The 13,473-nt window shown below is 43.6% G+C and overlaps 1 protein-coding gene across 4 annotated transcripts in view; it reads right to left on the reverse strand.

Annotated features, from left to right (window-relative positions):
• BTC (betacellulin) overlaps window positions 1-13,473 on the reverse strand; it is a 245,214-nt gene that overhangs the window by 6,390 nt on the left and 225,351 nt on the right. For 2 of the 4 annotated variants that reach the window (XR_011203821.1, XR_011203824.1), the window contains one exon: window positions 3,730-3,775. The exons of the other annotated variants lie outside the window; for them this stretch is intronic. The gene's annotated coding sequence lies outside the window, so the exon portion shown is untranslated. The remainder of the gene's footprint in view (window positions 1-3,729; window positions 3,776-13,473) is intronic. 4 annotated transcript variants of the gene reach the window in all.

A 13,473-nucleotide genomic window follows, 5' to 3' on the forward strand; every position in this document is an offset into this window, starting at 1 on the left:
GGAGGGAGGGATTTTATTATTGAGGGAAGCATAACAGCAAGTATAACACCAAATTCCCAAAATTACACAATTTAGGCCAACATAATTTAAATTTCACCTAGAGCTCGTGAGAACTAGCATGTAAACACAGAAAAGTGCTAATGAAAGTAATATTTACTGTCAGAGTACATACCGACACTAACTCCTGCTAACAATAGATTAAATGTAGATGAGGAAGAGTATACAGGTTTTTTATTTTTGTACATTTTACACATAGTAGTGCACACAGTAATCAATGCAGGTTAAGTACCAGTTATTTTCAAAATAGTAAGCTGCAGGATACTTTGATACTCAACAGTTTAAGAACATGAAAGAGAAAGCTAGAAAAATAAATAATATTGTGCAGCATTACTGGCCTCAGCATGCAGTGGATGTATCTTACCGGCAGAAGGTGCTGGTAGAGTAGTGCTGTTACAGTAGATATTAATAATATTTGTTTTTTTTTCACTTAGGTAACTCTTATTCTAATATATACTCCCATTTATCTGCACTACAGCTATCGGAAAATCACCCTATGATGGGCACTGGAAGTACAGGGCCCAGTAGGGTATAATTAAAAAATGTTTACATTCAGCTATGATAGTTGTCTAAGGTGGGGAGGGATTTATTATCTGTCTTTGAGGTTTGGACTATGGCTCTTTGAGATGGAAAAGTAATCTACATTATTAAGATGTGTTCACCCGCAGTGAGTGCCTAACTGTACTGTTGTCTGGATTCCCAATGCTGATTTTTTTTTTTGTCATACACAAACACGGACCATGGGTGTGCGCCATGACATAGGCCTGGCATATGAATTGCGGTGTTGTTGGACAGGGAGAGGTGCCCAAACCGCTATCTTCATGATGGTCGAAGGCTACCACCCTCACCAAGAGTTAAGCAGCACAAGCACAGTGGTGGCAGCGCCATGTAGTGTTGAGTAATAGTGAACAGGTCCTTTTTACCCTGTGGCACTGAAGTGAGGCCTACAGGCTCACTCACCTGTTTTTTTTAAAGTTCTACTGCTATATACTTAACTCGTCCTTGGCCTAGAGCAGGTTGATGTGGAGTGCTGGGCAGAGCAGGAGCAGTCAATCTGCGCTGGATGTACGTGTGTCAGAGTGGTACAATACAGGGATAGAGCAGTACTGAGTAGTACATGTGGGATTAGTGCATGTGCTGAGTGTATGTACGCCTTCAAGGAATACATGGCATGAAAGATACAGTGCTATGAAGGGTGAAGTGTTGCACGGTGCACACATGGAGTGTGTGTGTATGCGTGCTAGCAGTGTGTGTTTTTGTAAACAGTGAACCCTGGTACAACAGAGAAAAGCTACAGTACTGAACACTGCACAGACGGAATGTGTGTGCTAAATGCATGTGTGACTATAATGGCAAAATGCATGGAGGTAACAGTACTGGAAAATAAGTGTGCTGTGAATGAACACTGAGTAAGTATGCCTGCAATGGTATATTAAATGGAGGAACTTGAGTTCCATTCTGGAAAACCCGGGCCTGCCAGTGAACGCATGAGGAGTAAAGGATTCCCCCAGACAGATGTGCATACTGCTGCATTTCTGTGAGCTGGGTGGGAGTCTAACTGGAGGAAAGGAGGAAGAGACTCACCCTTTACACTTCAAATGGTTGCTCTTTGATTTAATGATAGATCACAAGGAAAGGGCCTGGATACATCTCAGGAAAGGAGATGGGGTGCCGATAAGCGAATCTTAAAGAATACGGCTAGAAGCTTGGCATTAATCTTTGATGTACATAAAGTGGCTGATATCTAGGCGTGAATCCTGGTCACTCCCATGAACTGTGTTGTGGGTCAATCAGCTTTAGAGTCTTGCCTGCTGTGACAGACATTTTTCAGGGGGAAAGAAGAGAGAAGTGGTCACTTCAAAAGAAGCAGAACCCCAAAATAAAACGTCAAATACTCAAACCCTAAATCATGTTTTAGTGCCTGGAAATGGGCTATAAGAGGGGGAGGTTCAGACCTCAAACTTTGTCATCTACCCAGCAACCAGACGGGCTGTGTGAGAAGGAGCAGCTCCGCAAGACTTCTGGCTGTGCCCAGGACTGGGTGCAAAGACCTGATAGTCTCTCTGCTTTCCTGGGACATCACCCAGGAAAACCAAGACCACAGGCCCTTGTGCCTGGAGCACCAGCAACTGCCTGCTTGCCAAGAACAGTGTGCCCTGTAAGGACGAGGAGAGCATTGGCGGGAATGAGGCCCCGTGGGGAGCCCTGCCAATAGGACTCCCTGAGTGAGGGAACAGCTTTGCACTGATCAGGTCACTGCCAATGTGCAGTGTCATTTTGGAAATCCCTGTATGCCAGGAGAGGGCCGCCGTGGACTTACCCCTGTGCTAGACGATATGCAAGTCTTGCTAAGCCCGTATCACCACGATGTGGTGACCCTCTATAAGAGGCAGGGTCACGGGTCAAGTTGCTCCTGAAGGAGCATGGCAACTCGTAACTGTTGTGGTGGAGGCTTTTACATCAGAGGAGTCCATGCCCGATTTATAGAGTATTTCCGCAACCCCGTATGCCAGGTGGGGCTGCCTGTATGCCCTCGTAGCTAAGACATTTTGTCCATCGTCCAATAAAAAGACTGCAGATGCGTTTGGCAGGACTAGCTCGCACAGCTAAAGAACTGTCCCTGATTAACCCCCGAAGACTGTAGAGGACGCCATGGACGATTATGCATCCTCAACAGGCTCCAGTTGAGAGATGAAGAAAGGATTCCCACCCCCCTTACTCCTTAAGAAAGGATGACTTACTGTGCCTTTGTGAGCTGATAGCTACTTCGATAACTGAAGAAGCTGGCAGAGCCCCTCAGAATGAAGAGCCTGAGCCACCAGGTACTGCCGCAAGAGCTGAGAGTCTGACTTCCAAAAGCAGGATCAGAACTCAAGGGTGTCTGCCCTGAGGACACCCTCTGCCACTCTGGAAATCCCCAGGCAGCAGGAGTGGTTAAGAAGTGAACTGTCTGATGGGTCCTGAGGGACTCACTGCTAAAGATGCTAAGGCACTAAAAGCACTTTAGAATAAGTCCTGAAGCGTCAAAGAGGAACTTTTGAATACAGCCTAATAGTGACAACTCATCAAAAACAACAACAGGAGGGGCTGTAGGAGGGAAATTTGGAGGATAGACTCCTGGTCCAGTGTGTGGAGTTCCCAATACTGTATAAACCAAAATATTACACACACTGTTCCAAAAGGTGGGAAATAATCTTTACCGGTTCTGCAAAACAGGAAACCCAAAAGGTTGTAAGCACAAGCCCTCACTCACCTTTCGGTGACATGCTTCATCATAGGGCTGTGCTCCTCGTCAAGCCGGCGCTGCAATGCCTGACGGGCCCCACACGGGGGCTCTTTGCCGGAGATCTTTTAGAGTAACAATGCGTACCGGTCAAAAATAAAGAGCGAGGATTGGAATGAAAAAAGTAAAAAATGTCTAGAGGTAGGAACGATTGAATTCTTTAATTAAATGTTAGTACCTCAGGCAAGAATAAAAACAAAAGGCTAGGGATATGGTAAAATAATGTCTACACTCCCCTTTAAACATATAAATGCTATTTATAGCTACCGACTCTCATACTAGGGAGTGGTATGGGTGAGATGAGGTGAACACAGGGTCCCCTGTGTTACTCTACATTAATGGTCAACATGTTTCTCGCTGTGCGATTCGTCAGGACTTCAAAAACTTACCTAATCCTTCAAATATTTGGGCTGCCCATACTAGGGAAAGCAGAACCTGAAAAGGATAGAAAAAAAGACATCACAACAAAAACAAACAAAATGGGGACGGTGGTGACTGTCAAGAAATGCAAACTCCACTCGTGATAACACCCAAGAAGTGCTGTGTAATAGACAAATAATAGTTAAAAAAGATGGAAGCATAGATTAGTATAACTTCCTTTGATGCTTACCCTGCAAAACTCAATGCGGGGCCTCTTCGGGGGACAAACATCACGTTGAAAGAAACCACTATGGTCTAAATATGTATGGAAGAAATACAAGAACCATATGTTGAATAAACAATTAGTCTGATAATCATCACCTAGTATGTAGGTAGGACCTTGAAATATTAAATAATGAATAAAACTAATCTAAGGTCCCCAATTAGAAAATAACCTACACAGTTGGCAGGGCTGAGAAAAGTAAGGGATCATAAAAATCAGCAAATAGCAAAACGTTATGTGTACACGCACAAGGGTGTGTTAACTATTAAATAATAGTGTGTTTACATGGCGAGTGGAGGAAGCAAGAAAAACAACAACACCGTCGGACGGAGGTCACATTATGGCCTACACACAGCAACATTTTGCATTAGCAGTATGTTGAGTGGACGGTAATAGATGGACATGAAGCGAGGAAGACTACGACTGTCAGGGATAAAAATAATAATAATAAGGGCGCGTGATCGATACACTAATGCCGACAGATATCGGAAATGCGAGAAGGGTAGGTGTCAGAGCGCGTCTGGGGACGCATTTATTTTAAGTTTCCAATACGAATCTACGGCGCCGGCAAGCGCGTCCCTTTGTTAGCGTTAATAATAGTCGTCTTTTCTCAACCGCAGCCCACGAAGGGCTGCTAGTTAAATCGGAAATCCATCCGATCTGGAGATGCCTACAAAATGAATAAGTATCTCGGAAAAGGAGAGAGCGACCAGAAACAATCACTGATCAGAAATCGGACTGGGAAAAAAACGCAAAGCCCGATGTACTTACTAAAGCCAAGACGTCGTTCCACTGTGAGCCTACGGTCGATGTAATTCCCCGGGACTAAGGGCAGTGAGCAAACTGGAGTCAGTTAAAGGCAAAGGAAAAGTGGTGGAAACAAAAAGAGGACTAGCATGTACCCTCAAGAGAGGCCATAACAGGTCGGCCATTTTAAGAGGGGGACAGAAAATATATTAACCTATTCCATGGATAGTAGAGAGTTAACCGTGAGAATAAAAGGAAATGAATACCACCAAAGAGCCAGCAATAATGTAAATTGTCCGGGTTGCTAGATAATATACGGTGGTAATAGTAGTCACAGTTGTGAACTAAGCACAAGAAAAAATTGGAAAAAAATAGGAAAAAATAAGTGAGAGGTCACTTAATGAACATGGCTGACACTTTCAGTAAGAAGAGTCCCAAAAAGACTAATTGTTTATTCAACATATGGTTCTTGTATTTCTTCCATACATATTTAGACCATAGTGGTTTCTTTCAACGTGATGTTTGTCCCCCGAAGAGGCCCCACATTGAGTTTTGCAGGGTAAGCATCAAAGGAAGTTATACTAATCTATGCTTCCATCTTTTTTAACTATTATTTGTCTATTACACAGCACTTCTTGGGTGTTATCACGAGTGGAGTTTGCATTTCTTGACAAAGTCACCACCGTCCCCATTTTGTTTGTTTTTGTTGTGATGTCTTTTTTTCTATCCTTTTCAGGTTCTGCTTTCCCTAGTATGGGCAGCCCAAATATTTGAAGGACTAGGTACGTTTTTGAGGTCCTGACGAATCGCACAGCGAGAAACATGTTGACCATTAATGTAGAGTAACACAGGGGACCCTGTGTTCACCTCATCTCACCCATACCACTCCCTAGTATGAGAGTCGGTAGCTATAAATAGCATTTATATGTTTAATGGGGAGTGTAGACATTATTTTACCATATCCCTAGCCTTTTGTTTTTATTCTTGCCAGAGGTACTAACATTTAATTAAAGAATTCAATCGTTCCTACCTCTAGACATTTTTAACTTTTTTCATTCCAATCCTCGCTCTTTATTTTTGACCGGTACGCATTGTTACTCTAAAAGATCTCCGGCAAAGAGCCCCCGTGTGGGGCCCGTCAGGCATTGCAGCGCCGGCTTGACGAGGAGCACAGCCCTATGATGAAGCATGTCACCGAAAGGTGAGTGAGGGCTTGTGCTTACAACCTTTTGGGTTTCCTGTTTTGCAGAACCGGTAAAGATTATTTCCCGCCTTTTGGAACAGTGTGTGTAATATTTTGGTTTATACAGTATTGGGAACTCCACACACTGGACCAGGAGTCTATCCTCCAAATTTCCCTCCTACAGCCCCTCCTGTTGTTGTTTTTGATGATTTAGTGTAGCCGTTTGGCTACGGGGCTTCTCTCAGTTCACCCCGATAAATTTTATCTGGTGGTGAACATGTCGGACCTACAAGGTCTGAGTTTTGATGATAGTATGGTACAGGCCATACTGCAGACCCCGTCTATTTTAGACGGTGAGGACAGTGGCCCTTCCAGCGGTAATAAAGAAGATTGGACAAAGCTGTCACATCTCAAAAAAGAACTTATAAAGACTATCCTACACGGGACAATCATGACAGAGTAACTGAGAGCCAATATTTCACCGAATGGCCTTATTGTCACCAATGTCCCCAGAATTTTCTTGCAGGATCCACAATTTAGACTTGATTGGTCTCAGATTTCTTGGAAATGCACTCGAGACTGGTTGATTTTGATCATCAATACCTCCAAACGACTAGCAGATTCCATCACTATCCAGATTTCTATTACTGAAGCGGCCATGAAGACTACAGTGCAACTATCGCAATTTAAGTCCCGCCTGGCCGAGATTAATCTAGAACTCAACGAGACAAAGGAATATCTGACCAGACAGAAGATTAACAAACTACAGAAAGATATCAAACGTTTTAGCCGAGAGAAAATTTACCCCTATACGAAAAATGATTACCAATGTGAAGGTACATCCGAGACCTCAGATGATTCGGACGCCCAACAACGCCCTGCACGCACACCACAATACAGCTCGAGTTCAGACGAGTGGAGCGGTGACGAGGGACCGAGGCGTAACCAGAACCGCTACGCTCCACCAATGCATTTCAACTCTCCATTCCCTTATCAATCTATTCCACCATGGCAGCATATGCCTATGCCTTTCTTTCATCCGCAGCCACAATACAACTACAATCCTTTTTTAGGAAGAGGCTGGGGCAGAGGCAGAGGCAGAAACAGAAGGAGAGGCATAAACGTACACTGGGCACAGGAGGAACCCCAGATGATTACCAGAAGTCGCGGTCAAACATTACAAAAGAAACCCTTGTCGTGAATCTTTCCAATTCTGTCCTCACATCCCCAGAGATGTCAGTTCTCGAAAAAGGCCTGGGCTTTGTACCCACTCCCAAGGAAGATCAATTTAGACTTCACTGCGAGATGGCGGCACTATTTCGGAAAATTAGATTACACTTTTTCTTCAAAGACAGCCCGGTATTGAATCTAAGAGGAGACACCAACCTGAGGAATCCATCAACGTTCACTCCTCCCTCCAATAAAGTCCCGTCAGAGGTTCTTACTTTTGAAAGAGCTGTTCGCTATGAAATACAACGCCTTCAATCTCCCTCCCCTTTCCAGAACATCTCCAAAGTGGAACGAGCCGCTATTCACTCTTTATCAAATAATCCGGACATCACCCTGAAACCTGCAGATAAAGGTGGTGCAATAGTAGTGATGAACACAACCGATTACAGACAGGAATGTATCAAGACTATTGAGCGATGAATCCTATTACCAACGTATTCTTAACAACCCTACCCCACGGTTACAAAGCATAATTCGGGGCATGATATCAGAAGCAGAGTCAGCTGGTTGGTTGTCTCACCAAGAAGCCGAGTTCTTGGACACGAAAAATCCCAGAATGCCTTACTTTTACTGCCTTCCGAAAATCCACAAAGGTATACCTCCACCAGGTCGCCCGATAGTTTCAGGCATTGGCTCCCTTCTGGAACCCCTCTCTAAATTTTGTGACTTTTTTCTACAACCAATTGTGGCAAGGACATCAACCTTTCTGAAAGATACTAAGGATACTTTGGTCCTACTTGAAGACATTAATAATACAGGCACCACCGACATATTAATTTGTTTGGATGTAGAGGCGCTTTATACCAATATTCCGCAAGATGCGACTCTAGGTGCAGTAGAAGACATACTCTTGTCTGAGACTTGGCCTCACAATACCCCCGTCAGCTTCATCATGCAATGTGCTAGCCTGGCCCTCAAATAAATTTTTTTCCAATTTGAGAAATCTCTCTTTCATCAGATACAGGGTACTTCCATGGGAAGCACGTTTGCGCCGAGTTTGGCGTGTTTATACATGTTTGCTTTTGAAAAACGTCATATCCTCACCCCTGATCAACCATTCTATACCAACATCAGATTGTGGCGACGCTACATAGATGACATCCTAGTGGTTTGGCAGGGTAATATGGATCAAGCAAGAGCCTTCGTACTATGGGTTAATACCCTGGATACGCATTTGCACTTCACATCCACCATTTCTGATAGTGAGGTAGCCTTTCTAGATTTACAAGTCACCCTTAGGGATGGATACCTTCATTCATCCGTGTTTCATAAACCCACGGATAGGAACAGCTTACTACTCTATAATAGCCACCACCCTAAGGCTCTACGTGATAACTTACCTTTTGGCCAGTTCCTTAGGATACGATGTAATTGCTCTGACACTATTGACTTCCACACTCAAGCAGATACGCTGTGCCAGAAACTTTATGAACGTAACTATCCACGAAGACTGTTAGACAAGCTAAAAAGCGAGTCAGCAACATCCCAAGAGAAACCTTACTGACTAACAATACCCGCTTACCTCAATCTAGAATGACTTGCGTCACCACGTTCACCCCTCTGAGTAATCAGATTAAACGAGTGGTGCGCAGACTCTGGCCCATTTTGACCAGTACTGGCGAAACTCTAGAGTACCCTCTCTTTGCATTTAAAAGAACCCAGAATATCAGAGACTTGCTGGTTCACACCAGACCAACGACACCTCAACATACAGAGGTCATGGGCCCTAGTCAATGGATGAGAGTAAAAGGCCATTACCCATGTGGTGGCTGCAATGTCTGTGCACTGACTAATCGTATGCAAGAGGTCGATCTTGGTGAACAAAAAAACTGGCAATTGAGATCCCACACTAACTGTCGTACTAAGGATTGCATTTATATGATTACCTGTCCTTGTGACCTTAGGTATATAGGCATGACAACCAGAATGGTTAAAATCCGGATCAATGAGCACCGCAGTACCATCAGATGCAAAAGAACTTCCACAAAACTGACGAATCACTACATCGAAAAACTACACACCCCTGATGATATGAAATGGCTTGTGCTTGAAACTATTAGAAATAACAAAGACTGCATTACTAGACTTTTTAAAAAAAGAACAACGCTGGGTGTTTAGACTCCAGACACACATAATTGGTCTTAATGATGATATCCAATGGATTAATTTTATCCATTGAGGAGCTATCTGTATATTTGCTAACTGATCTTCACTTTTTGGGACTCTTCTTACTGAAAGTGTCAGCCATGTTCATTAAGTGACCTCTCACCTATTTTTTCCTATTTTTTTCCAATTTTTTCTTGTGCTTAGTTCACAACTGTGACTACTATTACCACCGTATATTATCTAGCAACCCGGACAATTTACATTATTGCTGGCTCTTTGGTGGTATTCATTTCCTTTTATCCTCACGGTTAACTCTCTACTATCCGTGGAATAGGTTAATATATTTTCTGTCCCCCTCTTAAAATGGCCGACCTGTTATGGCCTCTTTTGAGGGTACATGCTAGTCCTCTTTTTGTTTCCACCACTTTTCCTTTGCCTTTAACTGACTCCAGTTTGCTCACTGCCCTTAGTCCTGGGGAATTACATCGACCGTAGGCTCACAGTGGAACGACGTCTTGGCATTAGTAAGTACATCGGGCTTTGCGTTTTTTTCCCAGTCCGATTTCTGATCAGTGATTGTTTCTGGTCGCTCTCTCCTTTTCCGAGATACTTATTCATTTTGTAGGCATCTCCAGATCGGATGGATTTCCGATTTAACTAGCAGCCCTTCGTGGGCTGTGGTTGAGAAAAGACGACTATTATTAACGCTAACAAAGGGACGCGCTTGCCGGCGCCGTAGATTCGTATTGGAAACTTAAAATAAATGCATCCCCAGACGCGCTCTGACACCTACCCTTCTCGCATTTCCGATATCTGCCGGCATTAGTGTATCGATTGCGCGCCCTTATTATTATTATTTTTATCCCCGACAGTCGTTGTCTTCCTCGCTTCATGTCCATCTATTACCGTCCACTCAACATACTGCTAATGCAAAATGTTGCTGTGTGTAGGCCATAATGTGACCTCCGCCCGACGGTGTTGTTGTTTTTCTTGCTTCCTCCACTCTCCATGTAAACACACCATTATTTAATAGTTAACACACCCTTGTGCGTGTACACATAACGTTTTGCTATTTGCTGATTTTTATGATCCCTTACTTTTCTCAGCCCTGCCAACTGTGTAGGTTATTTTCTAATTGGGGACCTTAGATTAGTTTTATTCATTATTTAATATTTCAAGGTCCTACCTACATACTAGGTGATGATAATCAGACTAATTGTTTATTCAACATATGGTTCTTGTATTTCTTCCATACATATTTAGACCATAGTGGTTTCTTTCAACGTGATGTTTGTCCCCCGAAGAGGCCCCGCATTGAGTTTTGCAGGGTAAGCATCAAAGGAAGTTATACTAATCTATGCTTCCATCTTTTTTAACTATTATTTGTCTATTACACAGCACTTCTTGGGTGTTATCACGAGTGGAGTTTGCATTTCTTGACAAAGTCACCACCGTCCCCATTTTGTTTGTTTTTGTTGTGATGTCTTTTTTTCTATCCTTTTCAGGTTCTGCTTTCCCTAATATGGGCAGCCCAAATATTTGAAGGATTAGGTACGTTTTTGAGGTCCTGACGAATCGCACAGCGAGAAACATGTTGACCATTAATGTAGAGTAACACAGGGGACCCTGTGTTCACCTCATCTCACCCATACCACTCCCTAGTATGAGAGTCGGTAGCTATAAATAGCATTTATATGTTTAATGGGGAGTATAGACATTATTTTACCATATCCCTAGCCTTTTGTTTTTATTCTTGCCAGAGGTACTAACATTTAATTAAAGAATTCAATCGTTCCTACCTCTAGACATTTTTAACTTTTTTCATTCCAATCCTCGCTCTTTATTTTTGACCGGTACGCATTGTTACTCTAAAAGATCTCCGGCAAAGAGCCCCCGTGTGGGGCACGTCAGGCATTGCAGCGCCGGCTTGACGAGGAGCACAGCCCTATGATGAAGCATGTCACCGAAAGGTGAGTGAGGGCTTGTGCTTACAACCTTTTGGGTTTCCTGTTTTGCAGAACCGGTAAAGATTATTTCCCGCCTTTTGGAACAGTGTGTGTAATATTTTGGTTTATATAATAGTGACAACTACCTGGATGTGGCCACCAGTGACTATGGAAAAATCCTGAGCATGTTACAAGGAAGAATAGGGTATGGATTTGCCTGACAACTACTATATACCTGACCTCAAGGGAACTGTGTTACTGCTTGTACATATTGTTATTCCTATGCATGTGTAGAGTTAGAGATAAAACACTTATTTTCCTATAAAAACAAGTATTGGGCTATTCATTGATCTATTGTTTTTACTGTTTGCAATTTAAATTATAGTTGTGTTCAGTTACCTGAATCTACACTACCCCCTCTGACGGAGCCTTTGACTGCTCATCCACAGCTATTATTAAGAGTCCAGTGCAGATGGGGGTACTTGACCCAGTTGTTTGGGATCCATAGCTGGGCCCCAGGACATAGAAGTAAAAGGCCTTCACCACTACAGTGGTCTCACAAAACCCTGGTTGCCCCATGGCTCTCTGAAAGAGGTAATGGCAAGCCCCATTTCCTGTTCAGGTACCCAGAACTTGGATAAGGTTCCCTTTGCTTTGAGCATACACTGGGGTTTGAAGAGTGATGCTTGCCTGAGAATTATTTCTGGGGTGCTCTTGCTCATGTTCACTGCGTTTAACAGAAGCTTCAACACACCCACTGAGTCTTGGCTGTTGTATCCTGTGGGAGTACATGAACACTGGCAATGCCACACCAACTACTCATGGTGGTTCGAAGTTTGTGCCCAATTGGTCGGTGTATCTGTGAAGGAGTGACTAGTGCTGAAATTTGGGAATACGTCCTTCTCTCCTGCTGGCCCTGTATCACTAAAATGTGTCAGATACTAGCTAATGTTGTGAACCTGGCTCAGCAATCAAGAGTCTACAAATCAGCGTGCAGTTAACCAAAATTTGAAAGTGTGTCCAAAACCAGGTGAAGTTTTCATTCGACGCCAAGGAACTTGTAAGGGCTTTGTGTCGTCATGAAGCTCTGAGGAAACAGATTTGAAATCTTTACTTTTGAAAATTAAATAACTGTTCTACTACTGATGCAAATTTCATCCTGTACATTCTGCACATAAGAGAACATGATTAGCACATTGCTTGTATAGGTGTGATGAAGCAAAGTCTCTAGGTTATAAAAGGTGACGCTTTGGCTAGCACTGAAAAAAACTAAATATGGAAAAGGTTCTGAAGCTAATCAAAGCAAAGATTGAAGACCTGGAAGTTATGTCCTAGCACAACAATATTCAAATGCTTGGGGTTCCAAAATTATGAAGGTAGATTGGATGGACACCCTTGCAGAGAACTTGCTGATAACTATTTTAGTTTCTCAGTCAATGTTCATTGTAGAGTGTGAACGTCTATCCGCAGCAGTAAAGCCTATGCCGGGCGCTCTGGCAAGTCCATAATTGTGCACTTGCTAAACTACAGGGGCAAGGGCATTGCTGTAGGGCTAGCCAGACAGAATATATATATTAGATCTATCCTGGCACCTCAATATCCTTTCACCCAAACTTCAATCAGTCCATTCAGGATGTCCGTGGAGTTTTCAAAAATATCAAGATAAAGCTGCAACAGATGAATGTTCTTAACAGTATGCTCTACTCCTCTACATTCTTTTAATGATCCTCAGTAGGCCTCAACATTTCTGAAGAAGATGGGAGTAGAGGGAGCATTCTTTAATCAGTTGCCCAGATCTGAATAACTAGTGATCACAGTACAATTTGACCCTATATTATCTTGTTTATTGGTACTTGTTGTCTAGTTTCTAAAATGAGCCACTGCTTGTTTTGGTCCTACACTAAGGGACCCATAACACTGGCGGTATATACCACCTATGGCCGCGGCAACGGCCGCCAAAGGACCGTCGCCGCGGCTACCAGCCATCAGCCAGATTATGACCACAGCCATATTTCCAGAAGGATGGTAGAAATCCGGCTGTGGCCATGCCGGCGGATTGCAGTAAGGTGGCGCTGCTGCGCCACACCAGTAGACTGCCGCAGACCGTATCATGACACATGATACGGCCTGGCGGTGTTCTGCTGGCGGACGCTGCTGCTGGCAGCAGGGCCCCGTCCCGTCACCTGCCGGAGGATCCCCTCACAAAAGGTAAGTTGTGTGCTCCGACAGAGGAGGGGGTGCGGGGTGTTTTGTGTGTGTGTGGGGGGGGGGGCGGGGG

Source organism: Pleurodeles waltl, chromosome 1_2 (assembly GCF_031143425.1).
Source record: "Pleurodeles waltl isolate 20211129_DDA chromosome 1_2, aPleWal1.hap1.20221129, whole genome shotgun sequence".
Classification (NCBI taxonomy): domain Eukaryota; kingdom Metazoa; phylum Chordata; class Amphibia; order Caudata; family Salamandridae; genus Pleurodeles; species Pleurodeles waltl.